General features: G+C 31.7%; 1 protein-coding gene and 1 long non-coding RNA gene across 2 annotated transcripts in view; both read left to right on the top strand.

Annotated features, from left to right (window-relative positions):
• Window positions 1–4,076: 4,076 nt before the first annotated feature.
• Window positions 4,077–7,326, top strand: LOC143043060 (uncharacterized). Its single transcript, XR_012968166.1, has 3 exons — window positions 4,077–4,255; window positions 6,012–6,314; window positions 7,262–7,326. It is a non-coding gene; the product is annotated as an uncharacterized LOC143043060 (long non-coding RNA).
• Window positions 7,327–8,475: 1,149 nt separating this feature from the next.
• The window catches only part of LOC143042936 (uncharacterized), a 55,298-nt gene continuing 37,900 nt past the window's right edge, over window positions 8,476–25,873 (top strand). Inside the window, exons 1-2 of the mRNA XM_076215441.1 lie at window positions 8,476–8,507; window positions 9,262–9,342. The gene's annotated coding sequence lies outside the window, so the exon portion shown is untranslated. The remainder of the gene's footprint in view (window positions 8,508–9,261; window positions 9,343–25,873) is intronic.

The raw sequence follows: 25,873 nt of genomic DNA, 5'->3' as shown, positions 1-25,873 counted from the left end.
TGTCTATCCCAAATTCATGTATTTGGTTTTTCATGTTATATTTGTTATTCTCGTGGTGTTTTGTCTGAAGCTTGGTCCGTTTCTGTGTGTGTTACGTTTCGGTGTTATGCCGTTGTTCTCCTCTTATATTTAATGCGTTTCCCTCGGTTTTAGTTTGTTACCCCGATTTTGTTTTTTGTCCATGGATTTATGAGTTTTGAACAGCGGTATACTACTGTTGCCTTTATTTATCGAAGGATTTTATTTGAATAAAAAAACTAAATTATCAATATATAAGTATATGCAATTGTTTATCATGCCCAAAACATTTAATTCTAAGTGTCAAAGGATTCATGTTTACAAAGAACGATAACCGAAGCACGTTTTACGAAATCAAGATGTAGATTTCCAAAAGTTTCGACTGGAACCAGGTAAGTTTCAGCAATAGGCATCCATTTCTACTTGTTTTACCTGTTATATTTACCAAACAGAAGAGGGTCTGACTCTTACCCAGTCGATACATGAAGTCGAAAGTTAAAAAAAAAAGCAAAAACGAATTATAAAAACAACAACTGAATATAAGATTATTTTATGGAGGAAGTTTGTGATAGCAAATTATGTTCAGTTGTTTCAATATGATTTGAAACATTAAGGGTCATTTATGAAATTTTGTGTAGAAACATTTTCTTTCGGTAAATATTACTTTTCATGTTTTGCTCTATTTGATCCGATCGTTTTCTGCCATTGTAGTATTACCTTGTTTACTTTTCAAAACGAAAGTACTAGTTTATATGTTGTTCAAATTTTTAATATTTATCAATAAAGAACCTTGTAATGGATAGTTTAGAATTGTAAATATGGATACTTTTGAACAATGATATTTTTTTGTTCATTGTATCTGTAATGAATTTACTTCCTATCAATTTGCAATAGATCATTGAACCGTAGGTAAAAAACAGTTCATACGCCATTTAAATCGACCAATGTTTAAATGTTTAAATTGTTAACAATGTTTTTGACCTTTAAATCCTAATAAAAATAACGACCAATAACATTTTTTAGACACACGACAACTTTATTTTTAAATTCATTCATATGCGAGTAAGTTGTTTTGGATTCTCCGCATGAATGAAATGGCAGTTTTATTTCCTGTTTAAACGGTTTCCCAAAATTTATAATAGCGGTGATCTTGCTATAAGTTAGCTTCTGTTCGAAGTGTTGTACATACAGATTGATAATTTTCATTTTGTTTTTGCAAACTGTCTTCATAGCTTCAAAATATTTCAGGAGTTAATAACTAGAAAAAAAAACAATAACTAGTTTGACAGTGAAATATTGTATTTCCTGCAATCTTAAAACATTGACATGATAATGTCACTGTGTTGATTGATTGATTGATAGATGATTAAGTGACGTTCAGTACCATTTAAGCATATACAGAACGAACTAGGGAATTTCAAATAAAAGGTTTGTTATTTTAAAGAGGAAGATTTGAATTGTTAAATAAGAGGTGTTATGAATACTATATATAGATATAAAAAGATGTTGTATGAGTTGAAACACATTGTTTTTAGTTTAATATGCAAAATGAATGAGTTAGTCAAACTAGTATAGTCTACTTCTGTAGTACGGGTGCCAATAAGACACATAGTCTTTTAAAACATGACGCTTTGGCACACATCGAACAGCAAGCTATGATGAAACAAAATACATTCTAACAGAGCAATGACAGATGCAAACAAGTGCAGCAAGTTTTAACAATTCAATATGTACTAACGTTTACTGTTGTTTTTATTTATCCTTTTCCGAAACAAGAAAGTAACATTGATGGTACATATTATACCTAAAGACGAAATATAATACTAAATTACTAAATATTATAACTAAAAAAATCGTATAAACAGGTCAATTTAATACAAAAGTACAATATCATTTAGGCAATGATATAAGAAGGTTTCGGTAAGATTGATTTATGGACACGATTATTTATAAAATCAATAGGGTAACATCACTAAAATGCAAGACACTCTATAAATTTTCGATTGAAATGCCTTACTCAACCAAAAGACATATTAACACACAAAAGTGAACATACACTGAACGAATTAATTTAATGTACACTATTTAAAACTGGTACATACTAAGAATAGAGACGAAATAACACCAAAATAAGTAAACATATAATTATAATAAAGCAATATCAATTGTATCAATAGGTTAAATTAACACGAAAGTACGATATGAGAGGACTGGCAGTTACTGAAAGCTAATAATGAATATAATTTATACTTCTAAAATTCTTTTGCAGACATGAAGTTGATACTATTGACGTTAGAAATTTTTATGGTAAGAAAACCTTTATACTAAATATAACAAACTTGTTGCAAGGTCATACTTTTACTTTTTTAAGGATTGAGTTCTTCTCGATATTTTGTTTTCAGTTGAACGGATTAAGTGAAAGGATGTTTTCTTCTCTTTGCTCGGGCTGTTTTCTCTTTGCCACATTCCCTATTTACTTGTCCTCTACAAAAGACGCTTGAACAAAAAAAGTGTTCATACCCGAGAAAGAAAAGTACCCATACATGTTATAATTAATCGATACCACAATAAGTAATAGTAATACAGATAGAATTCAATAGGTAAAAAACATCCTATGATTTTTCAATTTTTTAAGTTTTTCTTATGGTAGCCTTTTACAATCTAGGCAAATGGTGTATACTCATATAAAATTTCACTGTACATGCAATTTTAAACCAGTTTGAATGTTATCTAGCTGAGGGGTATATAAGTTGCTCTGAATAATCTATGCTTTACCACAGAATTATGGTTTATACAAAAAAATGCCCTTTTCCAATTTAAAGAAAAAAAGGGGGACAACTTTCTCATTTATATCTTTAGTTTGGACTAATATATTCTTATTTAATGAAGAACCTCTGATAAAATATGACTATTGGTAAGCACATAGCTTTTCTAATAGAAATTAATAAATAAAACAATGATACTGAGAATAAAGAAAAATATATTGGCCATTGGTAATATCCATATGCAGTTTTTTTATAAATAACCCATATGCTACTACCAGTCCAATTTGAGCTTAAAATTAGTAAAATAGTTTTTGGACTAAAGCTTTATATGTTTTCTTTAATTGCTTGCGATAGATCATAGAATGAAATAAAGTAAATGCTCAAGTCAAAATAGCAAGTTTGGTTCTGTTATTTGTGTAACATCACTAATTGGGTGTGGCCAGAAAACACATACCAGAAAGTAGTACATATTTAACACAAAATAGTTCCTACGCACGAAAGTAACTTTCAAAATATGTAGAATATTTAGGTATTTTTGGTATCAAATGAAAGCTAAAGGACTAGTGAGCATTGTAGAACACTTTTGAAATTTTATTTTAAATATTAAAAGAAACCTGCACCAAAGGATTAGATTCAGTAATACCCTTTTTGGGACCCAAAATATAGCAGTTTTACAAAATTGTGAAAATGTAATATTTTAGCTATTTACTGGAGGGTACAATGCTTCTGCTACATACATATGGGCTGTTTTTGACAATATAATGCACATATATCGGGTACTAGCATCATTAAGTCATGCTAAATTACTGAAATCGTCACAATTTTAGCATTTTAGTTAAATTTTAGACGGTTGCCGTCTGAAATGAAAATGGCCGCATTCGTGTTCATTTATAATATTGAAATGTAGGTTGTGTTTGATAGTAATACATAACATATATAAAGGTTGAGGATGAACACGGATGCGGCCACTTTCATTTTTGACAAAAACCATCTGAAAAGTCACGTTTTTAGGCATGTTTGATAGATTGTTCATATTAAAGCTTGAATCGGGGCATTTTTAATGACTAAATCAGTTAAAAATTCTCACATAAACTAATTGAATCAATTGAAATAGACACTTAAGTGTTTACAAAGTGTGCAAAATCTTTCTTTAAACTTTAAACTTTTTTTATTCCATATATCGTTGTCAGACAACATAAAAACCCTTTTTTATTTCAGTTAACCTTAACGCATATCTATTACCTTCTTATGTCATAATGTCATGTTTTAATTAAATGCATTATTTTAGGTAATTGTTGTTCTAGTCGCTGTTAGAATTTGTGGGTATGATCGACGATGTCCTCATTCATCACAAAGAGGTTTCCGTGTTCATAGTGAATGCAGTGGTAATTCAACAGTGTACAATTGTTTATACAACACCAAAAACAAAACTTACACTGAATTCTGTGAGAAGAATGAAGAAGCCAGAGCAGGTGTGTATTTATTCAGTAAAACTATATTCAAAGGTTTTTAACCTTCCATGATTTTGACGTCACTATCTATGATCTTTATATTGTCTGCCAATATAGGCACATATTCAGTATGAAGTTTATGATATCTGTTCACCAGTAGAATATTCCCCTGGATAAAGGGTTAGTAGTTCACAACGTGGTATGGGTTTATAATTACATGGAAAAAACTATATCTATATTAATGGTACTTTCCAGCAATTTGATAATACAGTTATCATAAAGACTTCAACAGAGACACTCATGCAGGTTTTAATACCTAACATGAGATCAGAAAATGTGAAACAGTCGGATCCCTTTTGTAGTAGATTTTGCAGGTGGCAGGTATCTGATTTTCATTAAAGTTATCTCTTTTTGTCAGCAAGATGTAATTACCAGTTGCAATTATGGTTTCGTTTGGTAATTTGATGAAGTCTCTATAGTTTGAGGTATTTGTTGATAGCATTGAATGTATTCTCCTAATTTTGTTTTTACCAAAATGTATTGTGCCTGGTGTATCGCTCAAAGTTTTTATCTATTTTGTTTTGTAATTAGGTTTGTGTTAATGCCATTTTCTTAAAGGAATATTTAAAAACTCTTTGTATTCATTTAACATATTTCAGACATATTTTCTTCATATATTTATGAACCCGCTATTACAATAAACTATTTATTTCTTTTGTGTGTTTTTTAATTGTAGTTGTATTTCTGCCAATATCCATTAAATTGCAGATTTATCTGTTTTTATAATACTTGTATTCTCAAATAAAGATCAAGGTTGCATATGCTATTCAGGATCTATAGGTAGACTCAACTTAGTATATGTTCCGCAGACTCATCTGTAGTCTTGCAGAATGATAATATTTGCTCTATCATTGTCTAAAAGAATTGATGTATAGAAAACGAAATACGCCCAGTTGAAATAAAACTTCAATTCCATAGATTAAGATAGGCATGACTTAAGTATTTAGAATTGTGATGTCAGTTTAAGGGTCCAAATCAAGGTCCAAATGTAGGCCTGTTCCCATTAGACTATGAAGTCGTCTTCTGGCTTTTGTCATGTACACTTCAGCAGTGAGATTTTGTATTACAATGTGTGAAGAATGTTCCACAATTGACATCGACTAATTATTGATGTTCCAGAATTTTTTTCAATAGATTTAGATGAAGTATTAAAATAACACATTTTTTGTTGGTTGTCGTGTACCTCTTTCTCATACTGAATTTCTTTTTAAACAAGATCTTGCTCGAATTACGTTTACAACGAAAAATGTAATAACAAATTATTCATCTACAGCAATAACTATCTTCATTGCCTTGGTTTTTTTTTGTGGATTCTGGTTTTCCAACTGGCACATGATGTTTATTATATCAAAATCCTATGGTGTCACCTTTTCCAAACATGAATAAACGAGCATCATAACGTATATGCACTCATACCATATTTGTTTAAAACATTTCCGTTAACAAAGAGAAAATAAAGCAAGATAACAAGCCCTATGAGTAACCATTACGCATTTACTCTTGTTAAAAGTGGTCGAATGATACCAGAGAGACAGTCAAACTCATAAAAAATAAACTGACAACGCCATTAAAAACAAAGACACACAGACAAATAATAGTACATACAACACAACATAGAAAACTAAAGATTATGCATTACGAACTCTACACCTGCTTACCAGTACATGGCTTCTTATAACTCACTGACAATGTATGTTTTGTTTTCTATTCCTTGCAGGCTTGAAATATGTTATCTCTGGGACGTATAGAAATGTAAAGTGTTCTGAAGAGAGATATCAACCATTCACATTTTGGACAAATCGAAGCATTAATTGCTTATATTTAAAGTCACCATGCAGTGACACTGGACAACTAGTGTTCGACAATACGTCATCTATCGGCGATTCTACCTGTCGATGTGATTACACAAGACATTATGCATTTGTATCACCACCACGAAATCTATGTTTCTGCAAGCCGTCCGTGGAGGATTGCTCATGTTACATTAAACAGTGTCCAGATTATACCACTTTATCACCTGGTAAGTCAGTATTTGTGTTTCTGCAAGCCGTCCGTGGAGGATTGCTCATGTTACATTAATCAGTGTCCAAACAATACAACGTTATCACCTGGTAGGTCAGTATTTATGTTTTTGTCTTTTATTGATGTTATTGACGATTAAGTTATCAAAATAATTTTTAAATTCATTAGGAAAGTATGTTCATTTACACCATATGTAGCTTGGGGATTTTTCTTTGATAAAAATAATAAGTCTGGGCATCGCATTCTATTACGACAATTCTTGACCGGATGCGAAGTGAAGGACTTCAAATTTATACAGTTGCATAAACAAGTGTAGCCATTAGTGGACTGCAGGTAGAAATGAAAGTATTCTGTTAACCTAAAGAAAAATGACATCGTCACAGCATTTTTTAAAAGAGCATTTCAATATCATCATATTCATGTCAATTTTTTGGACAATTATTGTGTAAAAATCCCATTAAAAAATACTGGTGCTTTGAAATTAGATATATGCTTATGACCCAGTAATGTTTTACTGAAATGAAATGTAGAATTAATTACCAACAACTGTCGAATTCAAGAGAAAACTTTTCCGAATTATGTTGGTATGTAAGTGAATTAGACGTTATATGATATCGTGGTATTACCTCTATAACCAATATTGTTGACATCACGGTATTAACAATGTTAGCAACATATTGTCTCAACATCGTTAACATTGTAAGGACTCGTATTTCTGTTTAGATCTTTCTGAGGACTGCATGTTGCCGTGAAGTGTACTTTGTTGTAACCTGTTTAATAGAGGTTGGATTTTATTGACAAATACATCAATCAGATTTCCCTTTATGCGTGTTTTGCGTATTTTCAGAATAGTAAATTTGTTAAAACTTGTGGGCGAGGAGACGGACTGCATCACACAAGTACTTGAAAAACTGATTAGATTAATTCTGTAAAATATTTTTGCAGATTACGAATGCATGTATTTGAATTCAACAAAGAAAAGTTCTAACTGCAATCCTGTTTTTCATACGTACGTAACATTATACAAATCGATAATTTGTAAAGTGATATTTGCCAACTTAAAAGCCTCACTTTATTTCGATGAAAACTGAATGCGAAAATACTATGATACTATAACATCAATGTGAACAAGGTATTAGATATAACTGGAAATCAACATCAAGTTTAGAAAACCTACATAAATTCTTACTACTTAATTTCATGATATTAGTTATATATTTTTTTAAAGTTGATGTTACTGTGACCGGACAATTTGGACATTGCATTGAAATAAGATGATTTCTAACAACATTTTAGTAATTCAATTGTGTTAATGTATATTTAGGTTTTACATTTATTTTGTCGTAAATTTAGGCATAAGTGTTTTACACGGATTATGTGTCATAATCTTGGACAACAGTCTTAAATTTACTCTATTTATTTCAGTATTCATTCTCTGTGACAGTTTAGACTATAATTCACAAATACGTGTCGGACACTAATTACTCTTTTAATCTATTGTTATTTCTAATTTGTCCACTGTTAACATGCTTAATCTTTTAATTGCTTGTGCTGATATATATTGTTATTTTTTGTATGTTACACTACATTTAGTTTGTAGTTTGTTATTCGGTCTTTCCGACTGCTGAAACAAAAGTTTAAGGAGCGAAATATTCCTTTTTGTTTTCCATTTAACCGGAACGACATTTCACCCGGCTATATTACTATATTTTTATCCCCCTTTTTAGTTGATTTTATCATATTCAACCTATTTATTATAATTTAAAAACACTTACTTTAAGAAATAAATTGCAAACACTTAAAAGTATGACTAAACCTTTCATATTATGTGATAATGAAAACTTGAGAGCTAAGCTTAGTTCATGCATGCATGGACGAATGGAACTAACGTTAACTTAGAACATGCATGCATGAGCTTAACTAATTTTGAATAGTCATTTGAAATTATTCAATGTTTTATACAGACTAAGTACGTGCAAGCATGGACTTAGTTAAGATTATTAGCATTCGTTTATGCATGCATGGAATAAGCTAGGTTCTCAAGTTTTCAGGTTTTATTTAATACCTTGTTGATGGTAGAATCTTAACACCACCTTTGTTGATATACAAGTAAACTATTTAGGAAGCTGCTATAAATCCGTATTTAATTTCAGGCGAACTAATAGATCTGATATAGACACTTTGCCAAAAGGTAAGATATTGTAACTTTTAAACTTTTTCTGCATTTCAAGAATTTTTAAAATCTTATTGAATTTATGTTTTTAACACACTACCACAGTTTCAATGAAATTGAGACATCGCCATTTACGATGCGTTCAAATTTAAATATAAGTTTGTGGAAGTCTGGAAAAATGAGCATATAACATTGTATAAAGTGTACTGAATAAATACTTTGTGTTTAACAAAGACCATTTTCAAAAGTCATCTTTTATGATAAGTTATGATTTAGGTGTTGAGATTTCAGGTGATGTGCCGTTTATGAAAAGCCTATATCAAAGGTTAAACAGTTGTTATGAACAGAAAATGCGAAAACAATTTAAAAATATATCACAGGCCATGATAATATGAAAATCAGGATGATATGCTCAAGGCCGTTTAGTGGTTATACACTTTCACATCAAAAGATAAACATTCAACCGTTAAATGCCGTATGGAAAGAATTAAACTGAGGAAGAGGAAACACAACTAAAATAGTCATGTCTCTCTATCTTTTTTTAAATGAAAAAAAAAAGAAAGCAAATAATTAGTAGAAATTATATATGTTGTAAGTTTTTCTTAAATATTTGTTATACTTAGCTGTCTCACTTCTTATCTAAGTTCATTAAATAAAAGAAATATAGCCATAGATAAAACGGACGAGTTTCGTGTGAATCTGTCTGTATGACGGATCCGAACCACCGTACGTTTTACGTCCACAGTTAATATACATATAATGTTTGTTATAGGTACTGAACAGTTCCAACCTCAGATAAAGTCTTTAAGAACAACTTTAGCAGTAAAGATAGTGTGTATCGGTCTTATTGCAGGTAAACTAGTTTCTACCATGTTTATCATTTAGTATTGATGTTTATTTGATAAAGTTAACAATATATAACACGTTACAGTAATGCAAATAATACGACTGATAGAGAATACGTAAAATCAAGTATAAGACATCAGGTTTGGTCGAAATGTGACTTATCAGTGGCTTATTAACTGGTTTGAAATGTTCTAGAACTGGTCTGAATAAAATTATTCAAATATATTCTGAAGTCTGTCAGGATACGTGTTATGGTAGAACTGTCAAAATACAGAGTAAGTACTTTCCGAAACTTTTATAAGGTTGAACTTTCAGGAAATGTCATAGTAATTGTTCATTATTTTAATGTCTTTGATTTTGCCTTGTATTTAAATAGCCCATCCGAGCTCACCCAGAGCATGAATGTAAGGCCCGGTGTTTCTGCCGTGTTTGGGGAAAAGATCCATGAGTCCGGCGTCACCAGTGGTCGACTCAATAAGTTGTATATTGGCGTATTATTTATGTTTTTTGTTTTATTTCGTATATTATATTGGACAATACACCGGTTGTCTTTGAATAACATATAAGTTAATTATGATTTATTTTTGGGAGATCAGTATCATATTGTGTTGTGAAAGGTTGAGCAGACTATGCCCTAATGCTTTGATAATAGTTCTTGTAAATTTGTATGTCTTTTAACAGCTATAATAGGCTGGTGATTAAATATGTTCAAACAATTAGGGTTTAATGAAATAAGGTTCCAGTGTTTTGTAATTATATTTTTTAGTTTCTGTATAGATGGGTTGAACTTTGTTATCATAACTAGTGGTTGTTCCCGTTTCGTCTGGCGTTGTAAAAGCAGGTTTTTCTTTTCTATATTTTGTGTTTGATTAAAAATTTCGTTGATTTCAGATATTTCATATCCTCGTTTGAGGAGACATGTTTTAAAAGCTTCTAACTGTTTTTAAGTTCAGTTCTGCTACTGGTGTTTCTGATGTATCTCGATATTTCACCCTTGATAAATCCTTTGAAAACACTTTTCGGGTGTGAGCTGTATCTGTGTAGATATTGAAATGTTTCAGTTGGTTTGATATAGGTTTTAATGTCTAGTACGCCTTCGTTAAAGAATCTTTCTCCTTTGTATATTACAGTGTCCAAGAATATTGTTTCATTACGGGAATATTCGTAGGTGAATTTCAAGTGCGGGTGTGCAGTATTAGCTATTGTAAATAGTTCGTGTATTTCTTCTATAGGTCCGGAATATATATTATACAGCCATCATCCCTAAATCTGGAAGTCATTATCATTTTGTGTCTGTGCTGAAAGCGTTGTTAAACGTTTTCAAGAATGACAAACATTGTAAGGTCTGACAATTCAGCAGACGCCGATCCGCCCATAGGCACGCCCAAGGTTTCACGGTAAAATTTATTGTTAAAAATAAATTCATTGTTTTCTAAAATAAGCCTTGATAGGCGAAGTATACTATTCTTCGTTGGAACTTTGATTTCATACTCACTTGGATCAATATTGGTAAGTGCCGCGTTAGTGGCTTCTAGTATTTCATTAAATGTAAAGCAAGTGTACATGTTTTTTGCATCGAATGTTACTAGCTAGCAGTCTCTTTGGGGTTTTATATTTTCAATCGAATTAATAAAACTTGACGTATCTTTTATATATGTATATTGTTCTTTAACAAGTGGAACAAGAAAATAATCGATATAGTGCCCAATATTGTGTAGGAGCGTACCACACAGTGATACAATTGGTCTGCCTGAAATTAAATTGTCTCGTCTAGCTGTTTCATTTCTCTCCATTTCTGATAGTATATTTTGGGATAGTTTATGTATTTTAGGCAACAAATAGAAATTTCCTACTTAAGTTGTATTGATGTTTTCTTTAAAATATTTGAATGTTATATTGTCAATGAATGGAATATCTTACCTCCTAAGATCTTCACATAGCGTAAATAATTGTAGTTTGTGGTTTTGTTTAATGTTATTTTTTAGGTCTTTCCACTTTTCTGTGGAAAGACCTATTGTTTTTCTTCTGATTATTAGGTCTTTCCACTTTTCTGTGGAAAGACCTATTGTTTTTCTTCTGATTATTAGGTCTTTCCACTTTTCTGTGGAAAGACCTATTGTTTTTCTTCTGATTATTTTTTTTTTTTTCTTCCGCCTAATTTTGTTCTTGCGATAAACATTTGTTTCGCAATATGTCGCTTAGATATTTGGTATATGATATCGAACAGTTTATGCGCTTTTGAAATTTACCCTGCGTAAACGAATACTTTTCTTTGTAGGAGTTATCTCCCCAAACACTGTTTTCCTTGTTATCGCAACTCCTTCGCAACCGTAAAATATTATGACAAATTTATTTTACAAAATTGCTCGTTATATCCTCAGCATGATTTGTCCTATTTTGAACGAAGCGATATGAACGCTCCATATGAGAGTTATTTCCCCTTATGCATTTGTTATAAGTGATACGCATTTCTATCTTGTAAACCATAAGTGCTAGAGACCTAGGATCTTTTGATTTGAGGTCCTTGGTCCAAAAAAATGAAAATTAGGTCAAGGTCAAAGGTCAAGGTCATATTCTAATTTTTGAATTTGGCTTATTCTCTCTTATTTCCAGAAACTGTATATGATAACGACAAATTATTTTACCTAAATTGTTTGTTGCGACATGTCGTTACACGTAAATTTTGATTGCAAGGGTACGTTGAACGTAAAAGGGAGTTTTATCCCCTCTTGTATTTAAAAATACGCGTTTTGTGATATAACTCATTAACTAAATATAATTAAGACCTATGGTCTTTTGATTTGAGGTCCTTGGTTTATGACCTTAAAATTGATCTCAAGGTCATAGCTTAATTTGACGTTCTAGATTTTGACCTTTGATTTTATTCTATATGTATACATGATAAAGCTTAAAAACTTTTAGAAAAAGGTATCAAACCATTAAACCTTGAAAAAAACAACCGGAAGTGACCTTTTGTAAACCGGAAGTAGCTATTTCTTGTACTTTATTAATATAAAAGTATATAGAACCAGATATTTTTGGAATCAGTGTCAAGTAAATATTCAAATATAATCGTAAGTAACATTTTTCAAACCGGAAGTAACAAATTATCTCCCTTATTTAAAAAAAAATGTATAAAACAATATATTTTTGGAATCAGCTTACTAGGAGCTATCATTTGACGATTGAAATGTCATTTTAAACTTAGTTTCACAACTTTTCATATCAAAATACATTGTTTTGATGGAAAGACCTTCAATTGTTCTCTGAACAATTGGTTTTTAATTTTAATTTTTTTTTCTTCCGCCTAATTTTGTTCTTGCGATAAACATTTGTTTCGCAATATGTCGCTTAGATATTTGGTATATGATATCGAACAGTTTATGCGCTTTTGAAATTTACCCTGCGTAAACGAATACTTTTCTTTGTAGGAGTTATCTCCCCAAACACTGTTTTCCTTGTTAGCTCATCTCCTTCGCAACCGTAAAATATTATGACAAATTTATTTTACAAAATTGCTCGTTATATCCTTCGCTTGATTTGTCCTATTTTGACCGAAGCGATATGAACGCTCCATATGAGAGTTATTTCCCCTTATGCATTTGTTATAAGTGATATGCATTTCTATCTTGTAAACCATAAGTGCTAGAGACCTAGAATCTTTAGATTTAAGGTCCTTGGTCCAAAAAAATGAAAATTAGGTCAAGGTCAAAGGTCAAGGTCAAATTCTAAATTTTGATTTTGGCTTATTTTCACTCTTTTTCATTATTTTTATAAGATTTCGACAAATTATTTTTACTAAATTGTTAGTTGCGACATGTCGTAACTTAAAAATTTTGATTGGAAGGGTGCGTAGACAATAAATGGGAGTTTTTGCCCCTTTTATATTTAGAATTATGCGTAAAGGGATATTACTCATGAACCATACATAATACAGACCTCTGGTCTTTTGATATGGAATCCTTGGTTTATGACCTTAAAATTGAGGTCAAGGTCATAGGTTAATTGGACGTTCTAGATTTTGACCTTTGCTTGAAATTCATATTTATACATCATTAAGCCATAGGAACTGACATTTTCAACTGAATTTTAATATTTTCATATCAAAAAAGATACTTATTGGTGGAAAGACCCTCAATTGTTCTTTGAACAATTGGTTTTTAATTTTTTTTTTCTTCCGCCTAATTTTGTTCTTGCGATAAACATTTGTTTCGCAATATGTCGCTTAGATATTTTGTATATGTAAAACACTGTTTTCCTTGTTAGCGGATCTCCTTCGCAACCGTAAAAGATTATGACAAATTTATTTTACAAAATTGCTCGTTATATCCTTCGCATGATTTGTCCTACTTTGACCGAAGCGATATGACCGCTCCATATGAGAGTTATTTCCCCTTATGCATCTGATATAATTGATATGAATTTCTATCTTATAAACCATAAGTGATAGAGACCTAGGATCTTTTGATTTGAGGTCCTTGGTCCCAAAAAATGAAAATTAGGTCAAGGTCAAAGGTCAAGGTCATATTTTAATATTTGAATTTGGCTTATTTTCACTTATATCCAAAGACTGTATAAGATATCAACAAATTATTTTTACTAAATTGTTAGTTGCGACATGTCGTAAGATGTAAATTTTGATTGCAAGCGTACGTTGAATGTGAAAGGGAGTTTTCTCCCCTCTTGTATTAAAAAATACGCGTTTGGTGATATAACTCATTAACTAAATATAATTAAGACCTATGGTCTTTTGATTTGAGGTCCTTGGTTTATGACCTTGAAATTGATCTCAAGGTCATAGCTTAATTTGACGTTCTATATTTTGACCTTTGCTTTTATTCTATATGTATACATGATAAAGATATACAACTTTTAGAAAAAGGTATCAAGCCATTTAACCTTGAAAAAAATACAACCGGAAGTGACCTTTTGTAAACCGGAAGTAGCTATTTTTTGTACTTTATTAATATAAAAGTATATAGAACCAGATATTTTTGGAATCGGTTTCAAGTAAATATTTAAATATAATCGGAAGTAACATTTTTCAAACCGGAAGTAACAAATTATCTCCCTTATTTAAAAAAAAAATTTAAACTTAGTTTCACAACTTTTCATATCAAAAAGGATGGAAAGACCTTCAATTGTTCTCTGAATTTTAGAAACCATATACTTTTCGAATCATTTGACGATTGAAATGACATTTTAAACCTATTTTTACACCTTTCATATTAAAATACATTGTTTTGGTGGAAAGACCTTCAATTGTTCTCTGAACAATTGGTTTTTAATTTTTATAAATTTTACATTTTTCTGCACATCTCTGAATATTAGATTATAATACAATTGATATCGTTGATTTTGTTACATTGTATAGTGTATAGATATTTGATTGTTTTAATCGATACTGTATATCTGTCTTAACTGGTATACTCTGCATTTTATTTAAGGGTGCCGGGTTGAGAGATAGTATCTCGTTGTCGTTTCGTTTTAGGGGTAATAAATAAGGTTTAATTATAATATGTACAGTGGTAGTTAATATGGCCAATATTAATATAATTTTCTTCATAAGTTTACTAGCCAGTCGTAGAAATTTTAAAATAGAAATAAATACCCACATCTATCATAAAATACAAGTTTAAGGTGGTACCCAACACCTTGACTAAAATGAATTTGGCTCGTTTAAATTTCATAAAACTTTGACAAGATATGTACTTTGACCCTATGATAAAAATATAAAAATTTCAATAAACTTCAACCAATCACTTTTTCGGAAAAAATTGGTTGGATATATAGCAGTTTGACAAACACTAATTTTGATCATTGAGAAGCTTAATATTTCCTTAACAATACAATGTGATTAAAACGTTTAGCTGATTTTAGGTACCACCTTAATGTTTTAATCTGAGGTAGACTTACATTTGTATAGTAATATAATAGTCCAAAAATTAAGTAGGAACAACTAGCGTAATATATTCAGATGCACAGTTTATATTCTTCTATTTAATTAGCCGGTAGAATCGTGCCTGTTGTAATAAGGGCGATTTCGATCCCTATTAAACTTGGTGGTGTTTCACGATGTTGAGTTCATTCTGTTCACACTTGTTCTATATTCTTCCGTCCACTTCTTTTTAAGTTTAAGCAGTTCATCATTGAACTCACTTATAGCTTTGTTACCACTTTCGGAACCCGAGTTTAGTTTAGTTGTATAGATCCAATTTAAGTTTATCAGCATTGACTGTACATTTGGTAGTAAACTCCTTGCAGGATGCGGTTAGTTTTTCAAGGATACCCTGGTCAGTTTCTTGACGTATAGTCTTTAGTTTTTCAACAAAGAAGTCCTTGGCTTCATTTGATCCATAAAATGGTCTAAAGTCAATGTTTGTATTAACAAATATGGGTGTTCTAGTTGATACTTTTCTCATGGTACATTCTAGTGTGAGAATATGGTGTCTATTCTCAAGGATGGTGTTAATCGCTTTGATGGTTGCTCCGACTGTAGGTGTTGCCTGTTGATTTGAAGATGTCAAGTCGATGTCGAAACAATTTACTGGGTTGTCATTCTTAGTGGTATTCATACTGTGGGATTCTGACAAAGACATGTCCCTCTGGGTTAGATTTTCTAATGTAAAGTTCATGTCAGATTGGTCCATGTTTAGTTTTTTTCAAATTTGAACTACTACTGCTGTTTCTTTGTCTGATTGAGGTTTTTCACACAAATAAATGTTACCGTCGTATTCTGTCGTTGTTAAGTTATATTCCTGTTCATGTTTTAGTAGCGGTCTATTGTACGTAGTTGAATTAGTTTTGTTGAGAGAGAGTTTGTTATTGTAGCGCCACATAATTTCAAGAAGTAATGTGAGCAAACTTCGAAATTTTCAGGTTAAAAGGTTGCATATGAGACACGTCATTCAATGATTAGGATATCACAGAAGTACCAGTTCTGTAGTTTGACAGTTTAAATGCAATTTTAATTTCATTTGTAAAAATTTACGGTATAGATTGTTAACTGTGGTTTGTCATCGGTCATCTAATAAGAGAAGTTTGAAGCAACTTGGGTGGTGTACTGAGAAAGTTATGTATGAACGATGTAAATAAGTGATTTGGTAAAATATCAGTTATAATCAAAAGACAACCAGTTTTGGAGTCCAATAATTAAGATATATGGTTATAGTTATATATTTTGTTTGAAATGTACGTTGTTATTTCATTTCTAAGTACATTGTTGAGTTAGGTTGGCGGCACTAACATTGAAGTCCATGAGGATCACTGCAAGCAGTGATTCGCGAGTAGGATGACTTTCCGATTAGAACTGTTCTCGGAGTTCGGTATTTTTGGTAAAGATCTCGATGCCGTCAACTTGGTCAATATCCTCTATTACAAATAAGTTCAATTGAAAATACTTTCTTTTTTTGAAGATCAGTGTGAGCCAATCATTACTTATCCATACATTAAAAAACAATGGCAACTTACATTTCAATCAGAAACAATTTTTGCAGGTTCTAAATATTGACGACCTCAAGTCTAAACCTCATGATTGCACATGTCCTAGTTCCCCATTCATATATAATCCAGCTTGCCACATCGTTTACATCAATTTTTAATACCAAAATATTGCAAATCACTTGTCCATCCTTCATGACTAATATTATAACGTTGCTGTCCCCGCAGATAAAGCCCCAAACAACATCGTTTTTGTGTGTAAAACGTATTACATTAACTGCTTGATAAACGAATTAGGAATTGACAATTCACTTGGAAACTCAACATATACCTCAACGACACTTACCAAAGAGGAAATCCTGAATAATCATAGGTCTGTTCTATGTTCCTTTGGAATTTCAACCAAAAATGAAGAACTGGATTTTCCATCACTGAATTGGATACCTAAACTTCATAGGTGCACTTACAAACAACGGTGTATTAATGGGTCCTCAAAGCGCTCCACGAAAACTCTTTCTAAATTACTAACATCAATGTTATCAGTAATCAAAGCTGGGTTTCAGTGTTATTGTGAAACTGCCTATTTTAAGTTAAGGGTACTGTGAATGATATGTGGATAGTTAATCAAAAGATCTTATAGTACATACAATCAAAGACTGTCTAATCTTACAATAATATTAACTTTTCTACTCTTTACACGTATTCCGCATTCCAAACAAAAAGACAAATTTGTATTGCTTTGTTTCATAAAAGATAATGACCAACGTAAATACACAGGTATCTTGTCTTGGGGAGGAATAAATCCTACTTTGTAAAAATTCATTCATAATCAAGATGCTTGATTTCTTGATTGAGAACATATTTGTTACGTTTTTTAACAAATAATCGTCATTCAAATGGGAACCAATTTTGCCCCTTTTCTTGCCGAATTGCTCCTTTACTTGTATGAGGCTGACTTCATACCTGAACCTTTTAGGAAGAAATGATATAAAATATCAATATCCTATAACTTTGCATGTTGGTATGGAACAAGAGTTCCAAATAACGAAGTTGAAATCGTCACTTTGTAAAATTTACGGACGCCATTACGGGTTGGTTTACAGTTACGAAATGTCCGTTTTACAGATGATATTGGATACGTTCCTTATGTCCTAACTACAATTATGTTCCCTTTTAACAATTATACTATTTACCGGGTTCGTAATAACATGAGCAATACATTAGGTGCCACATGAGAAGCAGGATCTGTGTACCCTTCTGGAGCACATGAAATCTCTCCAAGGTTTTGTTGGGGTTTGTGTTGATGAGTCTTTAGTTTTCTTGGTTTTTTTTCTATGTTGTGTCTTATTTGTGTACTATTTATAAAAAAAAGAAGATGTGGTAGACAACTCTCAACAAGAGACCAAATGACACAGAAATTAACAATGATAATGGAAAATGTGTGAATATGTCAATGGCAAAGTCAAAAACACGTGGTCTCGGGACAATATTTATAAGTGAACGATTACAAGAAAAAGAAAAGAAAAGAACAAATATATAATGTTTTCCTGCAGAAAATAAGCATTAAAACAGAACGATCTAGAAGGATCCAAACTAAAACATATCCTTATATTCAAGCGAAAAATTAAAATATACATTCATCTGTATTAGCATTTTTGTGATTTTATTTTTTCTATACATTCCCCATATAATATACAAATTAATAAATATAAGAAAAGGTGATATGAGCGCCGAGACAACTCCGCACCCAAGTCATAATTTGTTAAAGCAATTGAAGGTCAAAGTACAGTCCTCAACACGCAGCTTGTTCACTTTTTCTAAACTTACCTATTAATCAACAGACATAGAAAAAATAGGCTATCGTTTTTGTCGAGCCTGCAACTTTTGTTGCAGAAAGCTCGACATAGGGACAGTAATCCGGCGGCGGCGTTAGCTAACTTCTTAAAAGCTTTTTATTTTAGAAGGTAGAAGACCTGGATACTTCATACTTTGTATATAGATGCCTCATGTTACGAACTTTCCGTCAGTCACATGTCCAATGTCCTTGACCTCATTTTCATGGTTTAGTGACTACTTGAAAAAAAAAAGATTTTTTGTAATGTTGGATTCTCTCTTTTTATAAGTAATTGGATAACTATATTTGGTATGTGCGTACCTTGCAAGGTCCTCATGCCCGTCAGACAGTTTTCACTTGACTCGACCTCATTTCATGGATCAGTGAACAAGGTTAACTTTTGGTGGTCAATGCCATATCTCAGATACTATAAGCAATAGGTCTAGTATATTCGGTGTATGGAAGGACTGTAAGGTGTACATGTCCAACTGGCAGGTGTCATCTGACCTTTACCTAATTTTCATGGTTCAGTGGTTATAGTTAAGTTTTTGTGTTTTGGTCTGTTTTTCTTATACTATATGCAATAGGTGTACTATATTTGGTGTATGGAATGATTGTAAGGTGTACATGTCTAGCTGACAGGTGTCATCTGACCTTAACCTCATTTTCATGGTTTAGTGGTCAAAGTTAAGTTTTTGTGTTTTGGTCTATTTTTCTAATACTTTATGCATCAGGTCAACTATATTTGGTGTATGGAAATATTATATCATCTATATGTCTGTTACGCAGGTTTTATTTGACCTTGATCTCATTTTCACGGTCCATTACTAAGTGTTAAGTGTTTGTGTTTTGATCTGTTTTTCTTAATTTATAAGCAATAAGTCAACTATATTTGTTGTATTGAAGAATAGTTAGCTGCACATGTCTGCCTGGCATGGTTCATCTGACCTTGACCTTATTTTCATGGTTTATTGATCAATGTTTCGTTTTCTTGGCTAATGTTAAGTTTATGTGACAGTTGTAATAAAGATTTAAATTTAGGTCTATCAACATAATGTCAATGATTAGTGAAGAAGGCAAGGCATTTCAGCGTGTGCACTCTTGTTTGGTTTTTTTTTTTGTGATTTTGAAGAGTAAACATATAAATATTACTCTTTTCATTTGTGAAATGTTATATTTTCTATAACCTTTCTAGATTGATGGAGAAACAAGTAAAGAATGAACCTTACCTTTCGTTTTAAATTGTGCAAATTATACGGAAAGAAAGGTACTGAAAGAAATGTACATTAAGATGGAGATTAGACATGTTTTTAAACTAGTCACTCTGGACACATAGTAATGCCATGACAACTACGTTTTATTAAGAACAACCTGTGGCCATTTACCCCAATTGCACCGCACGGACATTTTTTTAAAGAGTAAAACTTTACAAATAGTACATCATGGTCTGAAGAAAAGATTTAGGTCCGGAAAAAATAAAATGGCATACGTACCGAATTAGTGGATTAATAAGATACAGGAAGGTGTGAGTACCAATGAGACTACTCTCCATTCAAGTCACAATTCTTAAAAGTAAACCATTATAGATCAAGGTACGGTCGCCAACACCGGGCCTTGGCTAACACCAAACAGCAGGCCACAAAGGGCCACAAAAATTACTAGTGTTAAAGCATTTAAACGGGAAAACGAACGGTCTACTGAACATCAGATTCCTATATAAACCTGGTTTAATGTGTGAGCAAAAAATACAAAACATAATAGATGAAATTTATGGTAAAGCAGTATAGGTCTTTCATCATGTTGATCATCATGACAATATTCATTATTTATTTTGTCAAAAAAAACCACAACATCAAAACCGGTCAAAGTTTTTAAAAAATTTACTTTATTCTTTAACAATAAAAATATTTCTTATACACCAATACGCTGACTTCTGTATAAATAAACTATTTTTTAAAACAATTTTAAAAATGATACGAACTGGCACAGGGTGCGATCGTCAATAGCATCATACGTGAAATTTGGCGAAGGAACCAGGATTCCTGTATAAAAACGTTTCCTGTTGATTTGTATTTACTATCTGTCAAAACCAGTGAAAAGTATCTTGAACTTTTTAAAATTGCACATATTATAACCAGACGCAATCCAGCGAACAATAAGAAAACGCGCCAAACTGATTACGCCTAAACTCCGATGATTTGCAATAACACTTAGCGTTCATTGAAACTTACTGACAATAATTTCTAGTAAAAAGACTAAATGAATATTATGGTTCACACTAAACTAGTATAACGATACAATGTAATCTTCTAGCATGTATATGCATTTGAAAAGAAAAGAAACAAAAACCCCGACTTGTTTGAGAACCACAAGAATTTTTTGTTGTTAGATTTAAAGTAGAAATAAAAGCTGTCAACTATATTACACGCAATTTTCTTTTTTGTAAGGAAACTTTTTTTATTTAATCAAAATCATGTCGTCACACTGATAGATTATTTGTTGTATTTCGATAGCAAGAATTATGAGTGTAAGAGAGATATACAAAAATAACGAGAGAGGAATTAAAATCATAATTTTTGTGAATCTAAACGACCAATTTTGTTAAATCTGGACTCAACCACCTCCCTTTTTTAATTCATAGAAAATCCCTACGGTAACTCTTATGTCTCCACTAGGCAAAAATGATAGGCGATTCATATGGTTCCCTGGACCTCATAAAACGTTCAGTGCACTTGATTTGGTCCTGACTGGTGCGGTTGATAATTGAAAATATCTAAACAAATACAAAAATAATGAATTTTGACGTTTTCTCTCATAAAAAATGACAGGAAACCGTTGAGATGTTATAATTTGTTTTTTATGAGTTCATATACAGGCAAATTCAATTCACATCGATCTCACGTGAATATAAATTCATGTGAATTTTACGTGAAATTTACATGAATTTCACCTCAAACGAGCTTATACGTGAAACTCGCGTGAAATCAGTGTATGTGAGTTTCACGTGAATCTCATGAGATAATCATGTGAAATTCACGTGAAATTCACATCAATGTTGTTCACGTGAACTTCACATACATTTTTATATTCATGTGAAATTTTAAATTGAGAATCATGTGATCTCAATTTACGTAAGATTCACATGCAAATGTTCACGTGAGTTTCATGTATAAGCTCGTTTGAGGTACATTTTTCACGAGAATTTCATGTAAAATTCACGTGAGCAAATTTGCCTGTGTATGCAAACAATGTAAAATGTGACCCTCTAAACTGTTACAGTAAGAGGTACGCATACGTGTTCATTTTTTCGAAAATATAGAGCTGAAAAACTAAAACAAAAATGCCAATGTAGTCCGCACAATTTATGACAACTGTACATTTTTTTTCAGTTTAGACATGTCCTCATTCTGTACTGGTGGGTCCTGATACGGTGCTGGTGATTATTGGTTAAAAACTGGTCATATTTAACACAAACGTTACAAATCATTAAAATTGGGCAGATAATTGTATGCAATCGGATTTGTGACTCATATTTTTAATTATAAAAAAGAAGATGTGGTATGATTGCCAATGAGACAACTATTCACAAAAGATCAAAATGACACAAACATTAACAGCTATAGGTCACCGTACGGGTTTCAACAATGAGCAAAGCCCATACCGCATAGTCAGCTATAAAATGCCCCGATAAGACAATGTAAAACAATTCAAACGAGAAAACTAACGGCCTTATTTATGTAAAAAAATGAATGAAAAATAAATATGTAACACATAAACAAACGACAACCACTGAATTACAGGCTGCTGACTTGGGACAGGCACATACATAAATAATGTGGCGGGGTTAAACACAAACAATACGTCAGGACCGAAAACCATAACTATCTATGCTATGCACAATGAACCAAAATATATACACTAGCTCCTTGCCGATAAAAAGTAACAATGAACAATAAAACAATTATATATACACAAATATAATTATAACACAGCCTGTCCTCCTAATACAGAATGTTACTACCAGACAGTGTGGACTGATACAACTTGTTCTCCTAGTAGAACAGTATGTCAATACCAGACAGTTTGGGCTGTTACAACTTGTCCTCCGAGTGGAACAGTCTGTCACTAACAACTATTGCGGACTGTTGCAGTCTGTCCTCCGACTGGGACAGTCTGCGCTACCAACTATCAATGTTAGACCAACTTGTACCTAGTACAAGTTGTCCTCCTATCAAACTTACAGCTATGTAGCGTACTCACTATTATAAGCCAGTCTTCTTCTGTAAGAACATCGACATACCCCGATTTGTATTCCTCACCCACCCATATACTCTAAGGCGAATTCACTATTTACTGGATAGGGGTGTTCTCTAAATGTTCCCGATACCGAATACAAGAGTACCTCACAAACACCCTCATACCAATGTACACAACCACTGCCTCTCTCGCCAATCGTCTAAATCTTTACAACGCTTCCTTTCACATGAAATATGCATATATACAACAAGATTCTTCTTGTTTGTTACCTTAACAACTAATAAACATTGTATTGGTATTTTATAAGCGTTTTCAAATAATCGTAACTTAAGGTTAAGCGACATTTATAACGACAATAGGCATTTGCCTGGTTTCTTTGATTTAAATATACCAGGTTAGATGATCTTCTGGTGTCTCTAATCTCTTCCTTTTTATATACCGTCTCCACTAAATTTTGACTGGATAAACAAAACGATCCAGACTTGCTTATCATATATAGATATAGGAAGATGTGGTATGAGTGCTAATAAAACAACTCTCCATCCAAGTAACAATTTATAAAAGTAAACCATTATAGGTCAAGGTACGGTCTTCAACACGGAGCCTTGGCTCACACCAAACAGCAATCTATAGAGAGCCCCAAAATTACTAGTGTTTAACCATTCAAACGGGAAAACCAACGGTTTGATCTATATAAAAACGAGAAACGAGAAACACGTATGAACTACATAAACAGACGACAACTACTATACAAAAACAGACTTAATTGGAACAAGATGAAAACAAAATAACCTTCAACAACGAGCAAAAACCATACCGAATACTAGCTTTAAAAATATAAACGATACCAAAAAATGAAAGCGTTCGGCCTCATTTGAAATATGACAGATAGCAACCATCAACAACCACTAGTTTTAGGCATTCGTGACAGAGCTTAACATGTTTGTGTGTGCTTCACCTTCCCGCCCACCTCAACTTAACAAACACCTCCTCCTTTCCATCCTTATTGGTACAGTTGTGTAACAACAAAACGCTTAAAATTGAAACGGGAACCGGTGAATATGTCAATAAGATAACGACCCGACCAAAGAGCAGATCACTTAGGACATAGAATAGAAATATAAAGACACAAATTATTAAATCACGAGTAGTCGCAGCTACTGGAAGCTAATGTTCTAAAAGATTTGATTCTTAATCGGTACTCAATCAAACAAATTTCGCAAAACTTAAAGTTCACATTTTAATTTTTGGTTTTAATTAGTAGAACTTTAAAACTGTGCAAAGAATCATTTGTGCTCACAACATTTATTGTCAAAATTTTGTATACATCAGACATTATAAATGATTTGTGAAAGAAAGCAAGTAGTTTTTCTTCTTTTTTTTGCTACCAATAAATTAAACATTTTAAGTTAAAAAAAATCCACAATACTATATTAATTTTGTGTGTCAATATAGACAAAACAAAACTGCAAAATTTCGAATACCAGAGAGTAATTTTTTGAATAAAATTATCATCTGTCGATGTGTAGATCTATGCAGAGTTTTTCTTTCAGGTGACATTTTTTTGGGGTGGGGGGGGGGGGTGAGGGGGGCTGAAAATCGGCAAATATCTTATCGTTAAGAGACAGTTGTGTTTGAGTTGATTGTGCTGTCCTGAAAACGTATAAAAATAAAAAAAATAAAAATGATTAAAAATTGAAATAAATGGGTGCAGTTATATAACTTTTTCACGAGTCATTACTACAGAGAAGGTTTGTTTGAAACACAAAAATAAAAGTTACATGCTAATATTACAAGTACATTTGTACTTAACTAAAAGATTATTTCTGATTGTTATAGGTTTTTTTTCCTTCACTCATTTTTCACTCATTTTCCTAAAAATTTTGGCATATTTTATTTTCATTCATGAAATATATTTAAGGAATGACTGTAATATTTTTTCTTTCTATTCGAAATAACATAAAAAATGTTGTGCACAATGAATAACGGCCGAGTAGCGGGTTATTTCAAAGTGTACACCACATTTTTTATGTTATTTCGAATAGACGGAACAAATAATACAGTCATCTCTTATAATTTAATTCTTAAGTACCAGTCCACCTAAGAATCATGCAAAGGGTGATATACTGAGGTTTTCAGAATCTGTTGAAAACTTACTTGATGAAAGGTATTGATGATATAAGTCATCAGAAAAAAATATTTTGGGACATAAATAAATGGTTGCTATGGAAACTGAAATCTAACATTTCCTACCAAATAAGTAAAAAAATCAACAATCCAAGGCTAAAATTGACATATTTTATTCATCAATTTAGTATATATGTAATTATTAGAACTCAGATTGTATTTATATACTAAAACAATTATACAAGATGAATAAAAAAAATCATTTACATCAATTTTTTTTTTTCATCACCAAGCTATAAGAGGTCTAAAATGAGCCATTTTTCATATTTAGCTATTTCCCATTTTTTCAAGTTTTGACCAATTTTTAAATCTACATAGCAACAATTACCAGCAAGTTATTTACTATTGACCTTATTCATAAGAAAATATAAGGTTTATATGTAACTAAACTTATCTTAAAACACTCGGACTCCAATTTATTTCTGGTTGCTAAGCAACCAAAATTTCTTATTTTTTAGGTAGAAAAGGTGCAATTTATTACGTGTATTGTTGAAAAATGAATAAAATTTTGCAGGTATATTCAGCATAATTGAAGCAATCCTTTTGTTAATACATTTTATTGTTAAATATATACATAAACTAATTTAAATTGATATCAAAAGAAAAATTACGATGATTTCACCTATGAATTTCCTTGAATTTGCATCTTTTCCAATTTATTTAATCATAGAGTGTCAAAATTTGCTTGAAAAAACAATACACTTTTACACAAAATGTACCATTTATTAATAAAGTTTAAAAACAAAATTAAAACAAAAACAATATCATTGGAGTTTAACAAATTTTCTCAAATGATGTGCGTCAGTGCTTTAAATCATAA

Source organism: Mytilus galloprovincialis, chromosome 8 (assembly GCF_965363235.1).
Source record: "Mytilus galloprovincialis chromosome 8, xbMytGall1.hap1.1, whole genome shotgun sequence".
Lineage (NCBI taxonomy): Eukaryota > Metazoa > Mollusca > Bivalvia > Mytilida > Mytilidae > Mytilus > Mytilus galloprovincialis.
This window is presented reverse-complemented; position numbering and strand designations above follow the sequence as displayed.